We start from the raw sequence: 18,730 nt of genomic DNA on the forward strand, positions 1-18,730 counted from the left end.
TGAAAAGACATTGTTTACACCCTTTTTAAGCTGAAATCTTCCCTGTAGATGCTAAGCTGAAAGTGTTAGCACTCACCCTATTTGAAATGTGTGCACGAGCATGACTGCACATCAAGTTTGTAAATAACGTCTTTAATATATAATATATAATATCGATTTGGGATCATGGGGCTTCCAGAGGCTTGGATTATGCTGGACGAGCTATATGGAGCCATCTAAAAAAATATATATATATTTAGTCCATCTGCTTCAGTTGTTTATGAGAATGTGGCAACTGTTTTGCTGTGAAGCTCCGGATATGTTTTGTGGACGACGAAACTTCACCCGACTTTCCATCAGCATGGGGGTGGGGAGTAGATAATGACTGAATTTTTCATTTTGGGGGGAACTTACCCTTTAAAGTTTACTGAGTTAACTTTTTGGAAAGAGCATGGTCAATGTTAAATGAAAACAAAGATGATTGTCAGTAGGAGCCAGGAAATAAGACTGGAAGTGTTGGACAGTTTAAGTGTCAGGTGATTTACGTGCCTGCCTCCACCCAGATCTCCTCACTAACAGGTGACATCACAGTACGTCCATCTTCTCATGAGACACTTGTTGGTTGTCACAAAAACGAAATTACAAAAGTCACAAGTAACAAAATTACTCATTCAGATTTATTTAATTCAAGTCAAAGATTCAATAACTATGTAGTCCATTCAATTTGTTTCCCTTTAAGCCTACAATAGCAATGTCACAATGTTCCACTGCTTCTGACTGTCTCTAGTTTAATAGTAATTTCAGGCAGTTGATGGTGAAATTGTTTTTTTCCATTCAGTCAGTTCAGATTGTGGGTTTAATATTAGAGATTGTGCATGTACTGAGCACCTGTAGTAAAACTGTCTGTTTCAAGAATTTAAACAAGCAACAAATGCTGCAGTTTGAATCATGAGGACATTGTCTTTTCAAGCTCTGAGGTAATTTGGCAAAATGGCTACAAGTAGTGATTACTTTGACTTTTGTGATAAAAACATTACAGGGGCTCTGTGTCTCACCCGTCTCTCTCGGTTGCGTGTACAAGCTTGTGGAAGATTTGTTTAAAGTTGCTTTAAGTGATATAATTTTATTAAAATAAGTGTTAAATACCTCTGTATTCCAACAGTAATGATGGACGGAGAGGATTGCTAGCCACAAAACGAACAGAAAGTTAGCTAAGACAACGACGACAGTAGCTTACGTTAGTTTAGAAATGGTGTCCGCCAACACAAGCTAACAACTCCAAAGATTGTGTTAGCTTAGTTTTCTGACTCTTAAAATTTGTTAGAGTTGTTCCTCTCAGTTTGAATGGCTGAACAGTATTTTTGAAATCGAAGCACGTTTATGTATTGGCTTTATACATACCTTTTATTTTCTTATATAGAACAATCCATTGTACTTTTGCTCGACAGGTTTAACTGTACATTTTTTGGCACCCTAAAGCTGTCTGAGGCACTTCGATTTTATCCTTACCTCTTTACATATGGAGGATCTGCATCTCATTACCTGAAGTCGGAATAGCTGGCAGACAGCTGTTTTGCTAATGTGTGCGCGGGTACGAGGGAAGAGGAGGAGGAGGAGGAGGATGGCAGGGCGGTGGGGTGTAGCTGTAGGATGTGCAGGTGCACAGCGAACGTGACAGAAAGGTACACAGACAGAAAACAGACAGAAAGTGGAATGAAACACGGGGAGAAAAGATAAAGAGGAAGAAGGGAAATCATTGAGCGGGAGTCGTAAGTGGGAGTCGCGGGGCTCGGCATAAATCGTCGTAGATTACGGAGCCTGTGGAGATCTTTCGACTTGTGTTCCTCCTCTTCCTGCCTTCTGTTTGACATGAGAGTGAATGAGGTAATCCACGGTGCTCAGGGGTACACAGGCTCTGCTCCCATCTGGGCTTTGAACCTTTTGCTCACCTCACGCTCGGTCTCTGGTGTGTCGTGGTACAGTGGAGCATGTCAGACAAAGAAATTAAAGATGGCAGTTTACAGGGAAACACTCTGCTCTTTTGGTAACGCGGCTCTAAGAAGAACCTGACAAATTGATTTAAAAGGATGAAATACGTTCCCCAACCCACAAACGTTTTCCCCTCACCTTTTAAAACATATTTACCTCCCCGTCTGTTCCCGTTTTGTCACTTTGGGAACGCGTGCGTACTTTTGTGCACGTTTGAGTCTGTTTGCGTGGTTGCATTTATGTACTCATTCATTTTTCATGCCCATAATAGTACTTCTTTGCAGCTATTACTATCAGTCAGGGTTTGTTTTTTTTGTTTGCATGTGAGATTATACACGTGTGTGCATGCAATATGTGTGTGTTTTGAAAGTGCTCTACTTGCAAGTGTGTTTTCAAAAGCAGGACTGCGACTGTTCCTTTGTTGCTCACAGCTGTCCCACATTAGGGATCAGCCGCTATTCCCCAGGCAGTAAAGGGTTTTCAGAGGCCCTGCTAATTGGCTGTAATCTCCTTTTTAAACTTGAAAGCCAGCAAGCCTCCAGCCTCGCAGTTTACAAGCAATTAATGCAAGGAACACCAATATTGCTGGTCACAACTGGTGTATATCTGTTCGCTCGTCCTGCGGTTCCCTCTTATCTCTCAGGCCCGTCACAGAGGCGGATTGACTCCTCCTGCAGCGCGGGCCCCGGTGTAAACAGCTACTCAGTAGTGGGGCCTTCTGGGGGAGAAGCGCGACGGGGGGATTTGGTCTGAATCTTGAAGTGTCCGTGGGGATGATGGCGGGATTTGGGGATCGGAGGGGTTTCCTTCTTAGGCGCTGATGAAATAATAATGCACAGAGTTGGCGAGGCTGAAATTTGCACATGAAAATCCTCTCCCTTCGCGCTCCTTGCGTCTAATGTGCCGCCGATGACAATCCCTGCCTCTCACAGTTTATATGCAAATGAGTTCTCTCAGCTTCCTCCTCCTCAGAGAGTCGGCCAGCCGAGCTCGAGACGGGGAGATAGACAGAGAGATATAAAGTGAAGGAGACAGAGTGGGGCTTTTTTGTTGTGTTTTGTTTGTGTTTGTCTTGTTTATTTTTAAAAGGATTTTTAAAAGATGATAATATATTTTAATTTTTCCCTTTGTTTTTTTTTTTTTTCCTGAAAGGCAATATGCAGATTCTCTGAAGAGTTTGAAATGCCAGACTTTTCTTTTGTGTTTAATTGGAACATAATGCCGGTAGTCTAAATAAAGTGTTTGTGTGAAGTGAGAAATGGTTGTATAATGACTCATTTTTTTTTGTTTTGTCTCCAACAAACAAGGCTCATCTTCCCCTCAGGAGTCTGGTCCGCCCCTGCCTCCCTGATTATTCTCTTTATATATAAATACTGTTTCCTCTCCATGACCTCTGATCCGTCTGGTTCGTCAGGTCTCAGCCTGCTGCTCAGCCATCCTGTCGAGTTTTGCTGAGAGAAGCCATCGGGCACTCCAAGCTTAGTTATAATTTGTAAATGAAAACAGAACAACAGACTCAAATTTGGTCCATGCTCTAAAAAAACAAATCTGTTCTGAAAAATATAACCATGTGGATGTAAAACAGGAAGTTGAAGATAATGATTAGTAGCCCTTGCACAGCCAGCCTAAATCTCATGAGCTCAGCTTTTGTTTTTAGTCTGGAAAACATCCAGTGAGGAGGCCAGACCAATCAACAAACTCTGAGAGTGGTTTACATGAAGATTTCTCTCCCAAACCTAATGAACGACTTAAACTAGGGACTGTAAATGTAAAATAAAAGATGATTCAGCACTAGCATGACCCATTTTTCATCACAAATGTATTCACAACCTGATTACAGCCGACAGATTTGCCCAAATCATCACCTTTTGGCACTCAAACTTTGGTTTGTTCTACTTTCTACTTGTTATGTATGCCCAGGGTCCACTGAGCCAAATCTAAAGCTTTGCTAATTGTTACTTGATTATTGATGATAAACAGTAAGTCGTTGTCAAAACAAGAAATAGCTGGAGGTTTCACTGTCTTCTTTTTTCACTGATTTCTTGCTGTACCCCCCGTTCAAAGCAAACCGGGCCCAGTTAGAGCGAGGAGGGGGTGGGGGGGGGAGTGCAGAAGGGGAGAGGAGAGGGGCTTCATGTCAGCCGGCTCTCCTAAGTCACGGCCAGTTAGTTAAAGCAAACGCAGGCGGACCCTGGAGAGAACGCAGGGCGGCGGAGAGTGCCAATCACAGCCGAGCCCTGGGCATTCCACGGTACAGCTCGCCTTGAGCAACTTTTTATTAATTTAATAAACATCCCACAGAGACAGAGCAGTGTGAACTTATGTACCCTGGCAGACAACAGCACCGCTCGGGCCTAATGAGACGTGCTACTCACACACACACACATATTCACGAAGTGTGCACGCAGTATTTCTGAAAACACACAATATGCAGCCCACAGGCTCGGTTGCTCAATAAACATGGGGGAGGGCAGAGCGCTAAAGAGTCGGTTCACCTAAATTAAAAAAATATATATTTCCTCACTTACCTATTGTGGTCTAAAGGCATGAAGATAGCTAGTTTTCAGATATCTGGGTGGGAGATTTCTACCTCGACCCAGTACAATGGCAGTGAATGGAATTTCATTTGTGGTGCTCACAGCATTAAAAAATAACATTTTAAACTTCTATCTTCTAGAAACAGAATATTTCTTTGGTAGAAAGTTTTTCCAAAGAAAAAGTGTTCATTACAAGCTCTGAGGATTATCCAGAGTAACCAGGGCATAGTCTCTGGAGTCGGGCTGGGTATTGAACCTCAGTACTTTTGGTACAGACCAAAACATGTATGGATAAGTATCAAGTATAAAAGTTGGCACTGAATGCTTGGACAGGTCGTGAGTTCTTATTTCAACAGATATCTCTTGATCTACATCAGGAAACATTATTTAATTAAACATACAGTATGTAATTTCTGTCGGTGGGAGTCTTCAATACAAACAACACGACGCGGTAATGTTTTGAAGTTTTATTCATGTTATGTTTAGTCTCGTTCGCCAGCTTCCATCCTTACACTCTGACTGTCTAGTGGAAGTTATAGCTACAGGCAACCTAACGAACGCACTGTTCGAACAAAATTACGTATTTCTCTGGGTGTGAACATTGTTTGAGAACGTTAAGGATGATGCAAGTAACAACTAACATGACCTTTGGAACTACTTTCTGCCAAAGAAATAGTCCCATGGGAAATTGTTGTTGTTCTGTAGATTATACACAGTACCATTGTTTCTCTAAGGGCAGCCCACCAGATGTTCCTATTGAAAAAAAAAATGTTTTGAGTTTTTTTTTGTTTTTTTTAAATGTAGTTTTATTTTGTGGGTAAAAATGCTCTTTTTATATTATATTATATGTAGGATCCCTAATTATGAATTATTTTTCATAATCTAGCATGGGGTTCAGGCCATAATGGCCATATGTGAGCTGATTGTAACTCGATGTGAATAATGAGACCTTTCCCGTCTCTCTCATTTTTTTATACAAGCCCGTGGCCAGTTTGTTTCAGTTGTTTAATGCTGCTGTACTGTTGATTTCTTTTTGAAGGAGTCAGATTGTCCACGACAGTCTAAAGGATGTGACTTCATGCATGGTCTTGAGTGCCTTGTCTCAGTGCCTCTCTCCGCTCTGCTAACAGAGAGCAACAGTAGCTAACAGTAGTTTAGAAATGGAGTCTGCTAACATTAACAAGTGGCTTCCGGCACAACACAGAAGTTCCACAGAGTCCCTTTAAGGGAACTTGAGACCCTAGTGCCATTTTGCATCTTAATACAATACAATACAATACAAAACAATAAGTGTTTGCTTTTGACCCATGGTCCACCAATAAATTTCATTTTTGGCTCTCCAAGGGAAAAAGTTTGGGCATCCCTGCTCTAAAGAGATGTACCATGAATGTAATTTTGTTCATTTTATTGGGAAGTAGCCAGAAACCTTACAGGCTGATGTCTTAAAACTTGGTTCAATAAAACCCAAATTATCTTTATGGTTAGATACCACTAGCGGTAAGGGAGAAAATATATTGTTTTTCTAATGTCACAGAACTGACCCTTTAAACTGGCACGCCATCTTTGAAATAAACTTCTTCTCTTCGGCCCCCAAAACACTCCTCAGACTCGAGTTCATTACGATTCTGCGGGCAGCGCGCCGATGCGCCAGGGGTCCGACTGAGAGCACAAAACATTATGAAAATAATAATGATCTCACTTTCACGCTTGTTTCTTCCTGCCCCGGCTGCTTATGGCGGGCGTCAGTGTCGATGGGAGTCATTAGAAGGGTCGGGCTCTCCTCTCGACTGATGAGGAGCGGCTGCAGCAGGAGGGACCAGGGGAGAGCGAGGAGGACAGACTCCGGCACGCTAACAACCACAACCATCATCATCACCATCGCAACGCGTACCTGCTGCTCCGGGGAGACGCTGCCTCCTGTCAAACAGCAGAAGGACCCCGGTTCGCCTGCAATGCGTAGTCGGGTGTGTGTGTGTGTGTGTAGATGTATGTGACTGCATCTGCTTGTGTGTGTACATGTGTATGCAAGTATGTGTGTGTGTGTGTGTGTGTGTACATCCTGCTGTCTACATAATTCCCTCCCAGTCTCGCTCACTCTTTGGCTTTGACTGTTCACTCCTCTTTCTCTTCCTTCACCTCACCCCTCTTTCTGCCCCCCTTCCTCCATTTCTCACTGTATCACTCCATATATTCATGAATTTCCTGTTTATCATGAAAACTTATGCATGAAAATAGAGGGTGGGAAGGGAGAAAAAAAAACAAAAACAACAACAGAAAAAAAAAACAAACAGGGTGAATGTTGATGGGGGTTTTGTCTCGTCCGGGTGCAGCGCTGCACAGGCAGCCCGGTCCTCGGGGGACGTATGCAAGAAGACCCTGATTCCATCTCCCTTTGCTTTTCTTGTCTTTTCATTTCCTTTCTTTTCTCTCTATCCTTCCATCCTTCATTCCTCCCTAACATTCACCCCCCCTCTTTCCTTTAGCTCCCCCCCCCCCCCCCCCCCCCCCCCCCCCCCCCCGCCCCACCTACCCCGCTGCCTTTCTCTTCTCGTCTCTCCTTCACAGTGTCAAAGCCAGTTACAGGCAGAGGAGCTCTCCTTCTTAAATAATTCACAAGTTGATTAATAGACTCACAAGGGTATAATTAGGCAGGGGAGAGATGGTGGCTAGTGTAACCAGTACAGTGCTTAGGGGAATTAGAGAGCGGGGTTATTGAGGAAATGGAGAGTACCAGTACAAAAAAAATAAAATAAAATAAAATAAAATAAAAAAAAACGTGGCGGCTGCAGTGGTGGACTCGTGGAGATGAAGAGGCAGGGGGAGGATGAGGAGGAGGAAGAAGGAGGAGGGGGGGCACCTTTTTCTGAGGCTATGTGTTGGATATGAGGCAGCCTCTCCAGGAGCATGGAGCCCAGGGTTTGTTTGATGTGGAAATTGGACAGTTTGAATCCGTCTCCTTTAATTTTTCACAGCTTACAGGGCCCCCCTGGGTGCCTCACATTCCTCTTATAGGATATAAATTAGTTTTTTTTGTCCTCTCACTCCCTCAGTTTTTAAACCCCTTTTTTTCCTCTTTTTCTTTTACACATTACCCAGGTATTTTTTTCCTTCCTCTTCTCCTTCCTCACTGAACGGAGTTGCAGTTTCACCCCCGATGTTTGTCAAACAGTCAGTCATCAGCATAAAACTTCACTTATGTTGCCTCTAAGGCATCTTTTGTATTCTGAAAGGGATGTGCTTTCTGCTGCCAGACCGGTCTTCAAAACAAACAAACAGAACAATGGAACAACAGATCTCTCTTCTCAGTTCAGACATCATATTTCTGTTGTGGTGATCTCTGTCTGCCTCGCTTTTGCTGTTAAAATAAAATGAAAAGAACCAACGGAAATACACCCAGACAGGTACAACACTATGTCTTTCCAGCTTCTGTGTGTGTGTTTTTTTTTTCTTCCCGGGAAGTTCTCAGCGAGTTAAAGCAGTCATATTGGGTACACACTGCTGTTCCTTTGGTTTGTTCCTCTGTATTTATTTCATTGTCGATATCTCAGATTGCTTCCCGCCGTCCCGCTCAGCTGTGTTTTTTCACACTCAGGATTCTCCCGATATCCAAACAGACTGATGTGTCCATCCCAGAGCGCGGGGCTGGCTCTGATGTGTGCCGTGTCTGCCTGCATGTCGAGGTGTCAACTCTAATTCAAACTCCTCTGTTCTCCCTCTCATCTGTCTGCTCCAGATGTTGCACTGGGTGTCAAAATGGATCTCTGCTCCTGATATAGGGTAAAAAAAAAAAGGCGGAAAGCAACACATTTCTCTGTTTGTAGAAACTGATAGATACACTTTGAAATTCAATTCAGGCGTGTAGGAGGAGATGAGCCCAATTCAGTGAGTGTGAGCCTTGATGCCACTGCTGATCTCATTTCTTGCTTGTTATCTGCACTGAATCATCTGACGTGCCTGCCAAGAGAAGCAATGCGCTGATTATTGGTTAAATCACTCCTTTGCTTTCCTGTATTTGACTATAGTGCATTAATTATCCTTTCTGTACTGTGTAATTGGCCCTTCTTTGTTGTCCCCAGCAGACGACTAATGACTTCTTGATATTTTCCTTGGCTGTGCGGATACCCTGCCACCAGGAGGCGCTGAAAGGAGCGGGACCCCTGTGTGTTGATTTATTTATCTGTGTCTGGATTAAAGCCTGTATACCTGATAAAGGGGATGTCAGAGGAGCTTTGACAGCCACAGAGGCGGCAGAGTGTGTGCGATTTGGTCGCTGCGCCGGCAGAAACAAGGAGTGTCGATGGCATCTTTGAAGTCTTGACAGACGAGAGCCTCTGAGCATCCCCTTAATCTTGCCTTCCCCTCAGAAAGGCATGCGAGCAGGCAGGTTCTGAGCGCGCCCGGCTCCCTGTTTGCCTTATTCTCTTAATGACACAAACCATTCAGCGACCACGCATGATAGCATTTCATCTGGCATAATGTGTGGTGGCTGCTTACTTCAAACGCTTCAGTGCCTCTCCGCGTTAAGCCGGCTGGAGACGGCAAGAGCCGGGACACGAACACACGAGGCTTCTCCTATTGGCTTGATAGGATGCCTGTGTGTAGTGTATGCTGTTTGATTGTGCTGATTGTTTTCGTGAGCCCACCTAAAGCAAATACAAAAGAATCTGCCGTGTATGATTGTCTGGAAATCAGATCAGTGGAGAGAGAGATATGTTTCATACCTGAACGCTCTGTCTGCCTCGAGTGATTCACGGCGCTCATAATGACCCTTGAACTGTTCCCATTACTGTTTCTTCACACGACACATATGATATTGCTTCCTCACATAAAGACACGTCACTACAAAGACAATGTCAGGGAAGAGCAGCAATAGGCTGTGAGGGGCTGCTTGCATTACTTTGCATTCCATCTTGAGCTTATATCCCATCAGCGCTGATTTGATGTTTTCCCATCTTCCTCCCGAACACATCCACGACAATGACGGAGCAGAAACCCGGGCGGAGTAGAATATGGGGGGCGTTCGTCGTGGAGGAGTGGCGCTGCTGGGCAGAAGAGGGCACTGGGGTTAATTACTCTATTACTGGGTGGCTCAGCCAGTAGCTGTTTAAACAGGCCCCAGCCAGCAGGGGATTAGGCCTCATTACTCCAGCTAAAGTTACGCCCACGACCCTTCCCAACCGCCTCTTACTGTTGGTTTGTCAGGCATTCTGGGGAATATTCATATAGAGGGAGGAGGGGTGGATATAGGAAGGGAAAAGAGATTAAGACCAAGCCGATGCAGAAGGACAGGTGAGGGGAAGAAGAGCAAACCGGTGAAAACGATGGGGATTAACTCCAGCGGATCGCCTGCATCATCACCTGAGCTCAGCCAGGGCTACAATTATCCCCCAAAATGCCAGAGCGTAGCAAGATTAGCATCTGAGGCTTAGGTTACCCTCCCTCCCATCGAACAGAACCCCCGGCCATCTTCGGCCACTGCCTCTTCACCATCCTCCTCCTCCTCCTCCAGGTGTCTGATGGCACTCGGTGATAATGACGGTGCTCTCGTTTGCAAGAAAGACGGGCCGCCTTAAATTAGGTCGATGTTTGTGCTCCATGAGCGGACTGGATGGGTCAGTTTACCAGGTCTATAGGGCATGAAATACTTTGGTTTACAGTGACAGTCATATAACACAGTGATGAAAGTAGTTATTTTCTGTCTATTTTGTCTGTCAGGATGTTTCTGGTGTTTAATTTAAATACACAAAAGTGGTTGAAAATCAAATTAAAAAAGAATCGATAATTTAAAGCTCTCATTTTGTGCTTTGCATGCTAACATTTGCAAATTAGCAATAAAGACAAAATACACCTGAGGCTAATGGGAAAGTCATCAGTTCTGCAGGTATTTGCTCTGGACAAATTGTAGCTTTGACCCGATGGTGGAAGGTGAAAAGTGAGGGGATCAATTTTAACTGATTACAATTCATCCTGAGGGGTAGTATCTTTAAAAGACATTTTGGAAAATATACTTGCCTTCTTGCCGAGAGCTAGATAAGAAGATCGATACAGCACGTAACTTTTTAAGTTGTATCAATCTTCTCATCCAACTTTAATCAAAAAAGCAAATAAACAGATTATAACTATGTCCTTTAAGGTCTGCATGAAATGGAAGGTGGAGTGTTATTTCCTTCTGCATGTTTCCGTGTTTTGTGTAAAAAACGGTCAGACAAAAAAGGACTTGTTGAGGATATTCATTGCCGTTTATAGTAGCTGATAGCGTTAGAATGAGAGTTACGTCCTCCACCATACAGCTACATGTCAGATTAACTGACTCTGTCCGACAAGGACACCATGAGCACCTTGTGAGCACGGCCGAGTGGTTAGAGAGCTGACCAGAGTGGGACCTAACACAGCATCTGAGACTGACAGCTGCCAATTTGACAACAGAAAATACAGTGCCAAGGTGGTTTCCTTGCCGGTTTTGGTTCCTGGCAACCCGGGGCCTAATGTTATTCAGCTATTAGGATCGCTAATGTTAGCTGCATGACTAAACAAGCAGGTGGTAACTGTCTGACAGCAGCTGAACTCTGTTAACCACCTCAGAACTGGATTCCCTATCAAAGAAGCGTATTCACTTGGAGCCTGGTACGGTTAGACGCTGTTAGCGGTCACTTTAGCAACAAGTTAAGTCATTTGTTCTCCATACTCATAAACTCCATAAATCACAGAGGGTTCAGGCAAAGCAGCTGTAGGACATTAGAGGGAAAAACCAGAAAACATTGTATCCATAAAATATGATCCAGTGACACCCAAATCAGTGAATAAAGATGTAAATTTGAGTTTTTGTACAGTAATAATTGAGGCCTGGCCCCACAAACACATCATTCTGGCATGAAATCTCTTAGCTCTGTGCAACTCGCTCACCACTTAAAGTTAGTAGTTTAGTTTATTAGTTTATTGATGGGTGAATGACATGATGTTATTGGTTGAAATTGGTTGGTTCAAGCTTATGTAAGCCCACTTGACATTTTGTTTTATGTGATGAAAACATGACGTGGACATGGTTTTGATATAAAAATACATTTTCATTGATTTCATTGATTTTTTGTAATTGTTTTGGCATCTATTGTTGAACAGGTATTCAACATGACCGTGGATGTGATGTAAAATTGTCGGGACAGCCTGATATTTGGTGATCATCCATTTTAGCTCTATGAGGACATCAGATCCAGTTATGCCTATCACTGAAACTGATCTGTACCTTTAAAATAAACCTGCGTTATGTATTTGATAAAAGTATCATTATAAATAATAGTCAACAGGAATGAAGACAGATGGAAGATTTCACTCATTTGATGAACTCGGAGATAAATAATCTTTTCTCACTCGTAGGTCATCCTTTGTTCTTGGGCTGAACTGAAGTTTCAATGGCTGTTAGGTCGACCTGAATATTCTTTTTGCCGTGAAACACGGTAAGTGTTCAGTTTTGTTTTCACTCACAGTGACCTAACCTGCTTCCTATTGATATCGATATGCCTGGTAGGATAAAGACTTTAGGGATGTGTTTCAACAAAGTTGCCAATGGATCAGATGGCTAAAAGAGTGGGTGTCGTCCAATTAGAAGAGTCAACTGTGTACTGGGAGAACTAATCCAAGGGCTTTTCAAAACAGATTTGTGAGAGCTTGAGTTGTGGCCTGCTGAACTGTACACTCAAAGTTTTGTGTCAGTGCCTCTTCGTCTTTAGCTCAATCACCTGGAACACATAAGGAGAAGGAAAAAAAAAACCCTCCAGACGTACACTTTTGTATCGCACATTCACACTGTAGTCACGCAAATCTCTCCAGAGGGGCGGCCAAATGCAGTCGATAAAAATCCTATTTCATATGAGTCAAAAAAGCTTTCTTGATTTATGGGACATGCTCGTTCGCCAAACTATGTGATTTAAGTTCAAATCCAGAACAGAGCTTCTATTATATAATTGAGGACAAAAAAATCAATAGAAGCAGCTGGATGTGGCCGCGGCAGGCACGGCTCGCATCCATATTGAGAGTGTACCCTCTTCGATCTGTGTCTGGGCTGGGCTCAGCTTCACTAGCCTAATCACACACGGAGCAGGTCGATTGGAGGACTTAGCCAGTGGCGCTCTCCAATGGCATATGTTAACATGATTCTCCCCTCTTGCTTGCTGTTAAAAGAAAAAAAAAAAGGAGGGTGCACCTGAGATCCACGGCCATTCAGAGCTTAAAAAAAACAGGGATTGTTTTAAACATAGCCTGAGGTGAGAGCGAGATTCTCCGCTCCGGTAACCTGAGCGAGCTGGAGGCGGGCGGCTGAGGACAAGAGGGGCAAACAGGATATTTATCCTATTGATTTTCTAAAGTTGAAACAAGAAGATTTAGGGGGGCTTGACTCTTAAAATTCCCAAGGAGCCGCTCACTTCTCAGCCGCGTGGTCGTGAACACACACACACACACACAGAAAGCATCTTGCTAGTGAGAAGTGTGAGTGAGGTTTAGGGGCCTTGAGCTGCAAAGCTGTGCTGTGCTGTGGAATGATGTGCCCCAATGTGTGTCAGAGGAATCATTATAGCCAGTGCTAGTGCTGGAGACCGCCTATGGTGTATGAGTGTGTGTGTGTGTGTGTGTGTGTGTGTGTGTGTGTGTGTGTGTGTGTGTGTGTGTGTGTGTGTGTCATGTAGCAAAGTGGAGGTGTGAGCAGACAACAGATGGGAAGGGTCTCAGTATTGCAGAGATGTGGCTTTTGTCTCTCCTGCTGAAGGGAAAGAACCTGCAAATCAACAACAGACGCACTGTGGAGGAAAATGTGTGGGAATGTGACTCAGCACACAGAAAGTGTCCCAGAAATTTACAAATTCGGATGGCAGGTTCACAGCCCAGGGACTGTGAAACTTTGCCTGTTGCTATATTCAGAATGTTACACTTAGTCATAAATTGTACTTTGGAATAATGATCTTGTTTCAGAGCAACAGCCTGTTCAAAGGTGCTGTGAATCACTTCACTTCTTCTTACAGAAGTGCAGATTTTTGTTTTCCATCACCAGTTCAGTTTCTCCATAAACAATGTGAAGTGATTGACAGCTGGATGTACATGAAACTGCCCAGGTTAGATGATTAGTTCAAGAGATTAACAACTATGTTAGAAATGATGTGGCTCTTGATCCACCTTGTTAAATCAAGGTTTTAGTAACATCTAACTCTACGGTGAGGAGCATTGAAGGTGCAGGTAAACTCATATTATCAACAGAATGTAAAGAGATGACATTGTTGATGTAACGTCAGAAACTTCGATCCGTTGTATTGCAGATATGTCTACTGAAGTCAGCTATATAGTCTGATAGGACCCATAGTTTCTGCTGGGAGATGTATCCCAGCAGAAATTTACAGAGACACAGAGGTGTATATGAGCAGCAACTTCTCTGTTTTACAAGCTCATTTTCTGAATTCAAGTTTTTGTCCTTTTACTTAATTCAAAGTCGACATAAACAAAATAAAACTCACTCTTTCCACAATAATCTCTGCGTTGGTCAAAATAAGTCCTCAGTTCACGGAGGAAATATTCCGACTCTAAACTGCGTTTTTGCCCACTGCTGATGCCTGACTCTCTCGTTCCTCTGCCACTTCATCTCTTCCCTGTCCCCGGCCTGCCATGTCTTCATGCCATGATCACCTCTGTACCTCTGTAAATTACCTCTGTACTGTATCCCCTGCAGTCAAGCTGGCTTCCGTTGGTCTCAGAGGCTGTGTTCAGTGCCAGTCCGGTGTTCACTGGAAGGCTGGTTAAGCTAAACCCTGTTGCCGTTGCTGACTGCCTGTGAGGTCGTGGTCCAGGTAGATACCAGTCAGCCAATAGGGCCACTAGCCCCACAGCTAACTGAGCTAAATGACATTAAAGGACACGCAAAAAGCTTAAAATGCATGACGTGACACGCAGAATGTTCTTAAAAGTGGCGTGTGGGGCGCCCCAGTAGCTCAGTTGGTTTGTCCTTGCTGCAGCAACTCAGGGTTTGAGTCCCCTCTCTCTCTCATCTCTCAAGCTGTCCTGTCAATAAAGCCATGAAAAGGACAAAAAATACTTAGTTTAAAAGTGGCGTGTGGTTAGTGGTGATTATACACCATGAGAATATGTTGAACTTCACTACATCCAGGACTTGGCATCTTGATTGCTTGTCCACTTCCCTATTGTAGACAATGTCGCCCCCGGTCTTAAAAGTTTACAGGCTCCTTATTGCAGTAGATTTCATTCAAACCTCTTCAAATCACATCACAAACCTCCCCATAACCCCCCACCCCTCCTACCTCACTGACCTTCACCATGGCCAAACTGTTCTGCCAAAAACCAACCTCCTGCCTATCCCCCTCAAGGACCAACATGGGACCACTGCCGCCCCCTCCACATCCTTTTTAAAAACTCTTTTACGGATTTGATATGCAGCTCCTCAATATCCCGCCTGTCCCAGTAAGCATGGTAAGCTTTGATTTTCAGATCAGAAACAGCGAGATTTAAAGTTTGAAAATTGGCTAAATATGTGTTTGAATTAGTCATACAAATTCTGTGCAAATTCTGTGGAAACAAACCTTAGCTTGACATCAGTGTAACACTTTTAAAGGAAATGTACTCTATTTCCACTTGACTAACTTGAACTTTAACAAGATGTGGGTTGAAACTGGGAAGCAAAAACACTCAAGTTTTAACTTGGAGAAATCACAGAATAATAACAACATACACACGACAGCACGTGCACTGAACGGACTGACAGGGAGTTTTGTAAAACACGAGTAACACATCTTTGCAAGTAAAATCTTCAAATGCATAAAAAATGTAAACGTGTTTGAAAATGTTGAACACAGTCCTGAACACTAGTCTCTGGCTTGGCAGCTGCGTCACCCAGCTGTAACACCCCTCATCCCCTCGATCTTGAGACCAAGAGTGAGACTGTAGTGTTCGGTCATTTTGTTAATTATAAAAGTTAGTAATATAAACAGTATCATGTATTTCAGCATGAATGCATGACTTGACAGTAATTACAGTCCATCAGGCGGGTCACAGGCCTGTGGTCTTGGCTGCAGGCGTCTGTCTGCGCTCTCCAGCTGCTCTTGTTGGACCTCCCGGGTCAGTCTACAGCCACGACACGTCGCCCGGTGGTCACGACTCATGACTCCTCAGTCATGCTCGCGGATGATTGCTGATCTCATAGGTGGAGAGGAGGTGCCACGGTAATTGTTCTTTGGAGTGCCCCAATTATGCCAATAAACGGCCCCTCAGTGATGAGGCTAATGGCGAGAGACCTCGTTTGCATAGCATTATCTTAATTGAGCCCGAGGCCTGGCATGAAAACAAGCCCGAGATTATGTTACTGATGGATGGTGGCGATGGTCCGGCGGCAACCATTTACCCGACAGCTATATTAATTAACAGCTATCCAGTTACATGGGCTTTAACAGGGATGAATAAGTTAACATGGTGACTGTGACGGCGGCGGTGACAGGGCTCCTGTGCTTATGTGTGGGCTTCTAATGGAGGAGACACACTAAAATGGGATGTGTGTGTGTGTGGAGAGGGATGCTAAAGAAGGCCTGGCATCGGATCTTATTACCCATTTCCTAAAGGAGGAAACCGAGCCAGCATTAGTACCAGCCTTTAAATAAATCACCACACAAAGCCTGTACTAATACTTTTAATCGTGAATTAATTACACAGTCATTGCAGGGAGAGACCCATAAATGTTCCAATATGCTCAGGCCTGAAATCTTTATAGCACAATATTTCAGGGAAATAGCAGCTTGAGAGTGTGTGATGTGAAGCAGGGACTTCTTGTCGCGGGTCACCCTCAGACCAGAACTTGGCCTCACACATGCAGAGTGTCTCTTTGGATCAGGAGGGCGTTTTAAATGAAGCAGGCCAGCCAGGTAGCTCTTTTGTTATGTAAAGATCTGCCATGTGATCCGGCAGGATAAAAGAGGAGAGAAAAAGAAACCGTTCAGATAAGCTTCCCCTCATCAGATAATTAAGGATGCCTTTGCTCCAGTTTCCCCTTCTTAGCATAAGTGTCTGATCAACTTTCAAAAAGCTCATCAGTCAGAGTTGCTCCACTCCAGGGGTTTAAAGCAGGTTCGAGCTCAGCACCAGGGGGGTCTTGGCCCACGGCTCGCCCTGGAGGACCCAAATAAATGAGCAAAAAATCGATTATTCTACAAGATACAGCCGGCACACAGTTCCAGGATCGATAATAGGTATTGTTTTTGGAGCATTTTTGAAATATTTTATGAGTAACTTTTGTAGAGCTTCGGCTTATTGATAGTGCACTGTGTAGTGTTGGGGAAGAAATTTTAATCAGAAGAGAAAGCTCTTCATTGACTAAGTTTTTTATGCCTCAACAAACAAAATAAACAAACACTCTTCATTTTCATGACTGAATAAACTGAATAAACAAACTGACCTTAAAGGACAACACAGTTTCATACTGTCTTACTTTGTTTATATGTGGCGGACCCTGGCACCTTTCTAGCTTCAAACAGTGTTCTGGACCTTATTTTCCTCTGAGCCTCTGAACAGCTTGTTTATTCAGTTATGGAAAAAATAAATATTTCTGAGTTTGTATTATTACCTCATTAATATTGTAATATTGTAAAATAGAGTTTAAATTTTGTTCTCCAAAACTACATAGTGCCCCTTTAATATTCCCATGAGTGATTTATTTATTATTGTGAAACATTAAATCTGAAATGTCAGTAAATATTGATATTTGGTCATCACACGGTGACATCTACAGATCACTCGCTTGTCTGAATAACCCAAAGGAATTAAGATTATATCACGGCTACAACTAATCATTAGTTTCATCAAATGATTAGTGTATAAAACTAGCCAGAAACTAGTGAAAAAAGTCGGTCGCTCAGTTTTTCCAGAAGCCAAAGACGACACCTTCAAATGTCTTGCCTCGTCCACAACCTGAAGATATCCAGCTTACTGTCACAGAGAAGTTAAGAAAGCAGAAAATACTCATGTTCACGAAGCCAGAATCAGAGAATTTGACTTTTTTCTTTAAAAATTACTCAAACTGATTGATCGGTTATAATAAAAGTTGGTGATTCATTTAATGGTTGACAACTAATCAATTTATTAACCCCAATATATTCAATTTACAATGAAATACAACAGAAAAACATATGCATCCTAACATTTGACAAACTGAAACAAGCATCATTGCAGTCAATCGACTAAACAATTAATCAACTAATCGTTGTAGCACTAATTTCAACTCTGATGAAACCAGCAGGAACATGTTTAAGTTTTCCATTTCTATTGGACAAAAGACTTAATTCTCTTCATTTCTTTCTTAAAAATTGATTAATCCAGATTCATTTTGAGTCAGCTAATCCATTAATCAACTAATCATTTCAGCAATAATTTTCACTCAGCTGAGAGGCAGGAATGTGTTAATGTTTTTCATTTTTACTTGATAAAAGACTTAGTTCTTCCTATTCCTTCTCTTAAAAGCTAATTGATTGACTAATCGGTTCTTCAGATGTCTTTTGTTTGAATCAGTTTGTGGTTTTTCAGCCACAGTTCTCCAGCTGCTGTGTGCACCGGCATGCCGCGGGATTTTCGTCCCCACGTTGCCTCCTTGGATGTCACTACTTTGCCGTGCCGCGGTGCAAATGAGCCATGCAAATGAGGAAACAGAATTATGAAGTCGTTTCTTAACAATATGCAGACCGGGTCAGCGAGCCGCGATTGGCTACAGGCTACAATAAGTGAAATTAATTACTGTTTGTGCTGCCATCTAATTGCAGCCTCCCAATGAATGCCCCCCTCCCCCCCTCCCGTTACATTTTCCCACCTCGACACCCCTTTGCTCCTTGTCAAAACTCTTCCTCCACCTGTCACAGTGTCTGAGTTTTGTGCACGGCCGCCCACCCCTCCACATCCTCCTCCCCCTCCTCTTCCTCCTCTCCGTCGCCCCCTCCCTGCCTCCCCTGCTGCCAGTTTTTAACTACACTCCACTCTGGCCTCTGCTCTACTTGTTACAGCCCCAACACGAGTGCAAACAATCAAAGTCTTTGGGAACGCTAAAATATGCATGGCTATCCGTGACAGACAGATAAAGCAGGGCAATTAGCCACGTAATCCTAGAGCATCGTACGAAATAGTCCGCCTCAGCTGTCCTCCCTCCCCTCCTTCCCTTTACTCTCTTGGTCTCCATTAGTTAAATGTACTCTGTGTGT

Source organism: Pagrus major, chromosome 12 (assembly GCF_040436345.1).
Source record: "Pagrus major chromosome 12, Pma_NU_1.0".
Classification (NCBI taxonomy): Eukaryota; Metazoa; Chordata; class Actinopteri; order Spariformes; family Sparidae; genus Pagrus; species Pagrus major.